General features: G+C 40.0%; 1 protein-coding gene across 1 annotated transcript in view; it reads right to left on the bottom strand.

The window, feature by feature from the left end:
- LOC101858162 (putative uncharacterized protein DDB_G0291812) overlaps window positions 1–849 on the bottom strand; it is a gene marked incomplete in the record, with an annotated part of 72,390 nt that extends 71,541 nt beyond the window's left edge. Inside the window, 1 exon segment of the mRNA XM_005091692.3 lies at window positions 767–849.
- Window positions 850–2,456: the final 1,607 nt, after the last annotated feature.

The raw sequence follows: 2,456 nt of genomic DNA, 5'->3' as shown, positions 1-2,456 counted from the left end.
CCCTATATCTCTCTCTCTCTTTCTCTCTTTCTCTCTCTCTCTCTCTCTCTCTCTCTCTCTCTCTCTCTCTCTCTCTCTCTCTCTCTCTCTCTCTCTCTCATCTCATCCCTGGTAACTGTATGGGGTACCAAGTCACGTCCATGTTATAAAATATGAGAGTGATTAATCGTAAACGTCATCATCAAACTATGAAACTGTTTGTCTTGTCTCTGGAGCTTAAAAAAAAGTGTCTACTATATTATTATTTTGTTCCTATTTCACGTTTTCTGAATAAAAAAGAAAGACATCAATTGTAGCCTGAACATGCTTCGGCAGTTGAGACAACGACAGCCTGTTTAATACTAAACGCGACTGCCTCCACATTTAACATCCTTATCCGATAGCACCGAGTCTTGTAGACTGACCTGACTGGGAGTCCTTAACACCCCCCTCCCTGCTTCCGAAAAAAAATCTTTAACCCCCCCCCCCCCCCACAAAAACTAGCAATCTTACCCACCAAATTCGGCAACAAGTGCAGGGTTGGTCAAAATTATCCGGTGAAAAGTTCTTTTCAGGGGACACACTGTTTCAAACTTTTTAAATTGTCATTTAAAAAATGAATACAAACATCAAAATTAAGAATAAATATTTTGCACTCAAGAACACATCATACCGCCATGCCGGCACTCACAATTTGCCGATAAAAATGTAATGACTGGCATAATAATAACAATACTGTCGTTGAACTTAAAAATTAATTTCAACATTTAAAAGTAAAAAGAACAACCTTCAACCACGAGCACTGTTTTACTTCCATTCTTCCATTCTATAACACAACTCACATAGATCTACTCCTTCCTTGCATTGAAGTTGTCCGAAATGGTTCCGTTCTGCTGGTGCGTGTTTTTTTTTTGTGCGCACCATTTCGCCTTATCGCACCACCCCCCTCTGTATTTGTTTTGGGCTAACAAGGTGTGGTGCTAATGTTTTCTTCGCAATTCCAATTTAATTTGCTGCACTTGATAGAGACTGTTTGCTTTTGAAGGCACCGCGTGTTCTTTTGTTTAGTTTTGTAAGGTCCGTATGTAAGAGTGTCCTGGGGGTGGGTGAGGAGGAGGAGCAGTGGAGCGATGAAGGACCCTTGAACTGTAATTAACGAACTCCTTAAAGCATTTTGTTCGTGTCTGTTTGATCCCAAGGTTTTGTACATTTGGTTTTTTTCCTGTTGTGTGTGTGTGTTTGGTGTGTGTAAGTGTCTATGCGCATGTGTGTGTGTTTATGTGTGTATGTGTGTGTCTGTGTGTGTGTTAGTGTGTGTGTGTGTGTGTGTGTTAGTGTGTGTGTGTGTGTGTGTTAGTGTGTGTGTGTGTGTGTGTGTATGTGAGTGAGTGTGTGTTTTGTTGGGGGTTTTTTGTGTGTTGTTTTTTTTTTTTTTGGGGGGGGGGGGGGGGGTAACGTTTTACGGTGATCGTAACTGCATCAGTTCATAATAGTATTATCGGTGAGCTATTTGTTTTGCGGTAGTACACTGCTTGGCTCTGCTTTACTTTGCATTTCAGAATGGTTAATTTTTTACATTTTAAAAGTAGCAAAGTGTTTGTTAAAAACAACGCTATATCCATTTTGGTATAATGAACAATAGTTTTTAAAATAAAATCAAAAGATAATATGTTGGGATCAAGGATAAAGACAAGATTTATTGAATTATTACATTTAAATTATTTAACTCCGATTTATCCTAAGTCTGTACAGTTTATTAGGGTGTGGCTGGTCGTAAAGTCGCCATCGTATCCAACACAAGATGTTTTTGCCTCTCCCTACACAGAGTATTTATGAGTCAGAGAGATATTTTCGAAATACACAAGAAAGATGACCTCGTCTCTTTTGGAGAGATCCAGAGGTTTTTGTTGACCCAACTTAGGTATTATGTAGTTTCGTAGTTCCTCAATTGTTCCTTCCCATAGACTAGAGGGGTAGCTTTTGATCTCATTTTCTGTTTTAACGTCTATCAGTGGAAAGTGTTCTCAGTTGATCACAAATAAGAGGGACAAAAATTCCTTTGCCGGAATATCGACATGTCCATGTCCTCAGATGGCTACGTGAATAGCCCTACAAACACAAAATTGCTTTCCTTTTCATTCAAGGAGTTGATCCTTAACTGTACTTTAATTATTTTAGGGTTCATGAGAGTGAAACTGGTGAGTGAACATTCAAACATGTTAGAGATCCTCCTTTTCATTGCTGCATCTTCGGCAACCTGGGTTGAGCTCTTCATTCACAAATTTCTAATACGATCTCAAGCTCCAATGATAATCGTCCGACAGCAGTCTCGCTAGCTCAACTTGACCTCAGCGACATGTGATTCTTTGTTCCTGCTTATTGGAGTGCCCAGAATACACATTCTCCAGGTGCTGATACTTAGCTCTGCATGGTGGGTCTCTGGTTTCCCTCTTGATCATTGGAAAGCCCCCCTCCCC

The sequence above is a fragment of the Aplysia californica genome, unplaced genomic scaffold (assembly GCF_000002075.1).
Source record: "Aplysia californica isolate F4 #8 unplaced genomic scaffold, AplCal3.0 scaffold00034, whole genome shotgun sequence".
In the NCBI taxonomy this organism is placed as follows: domain Eukaryota; kingdom Metazoa; phylum Mollusca; class Gastropoda; order Aplysiida; family Aplysiidae; genus Aplysia; species Aplysia californica.
Note: the sequence above shows the minus strand (reverse complement) of the source record. Positions and strands in the feature narration are given on the sequence as shown.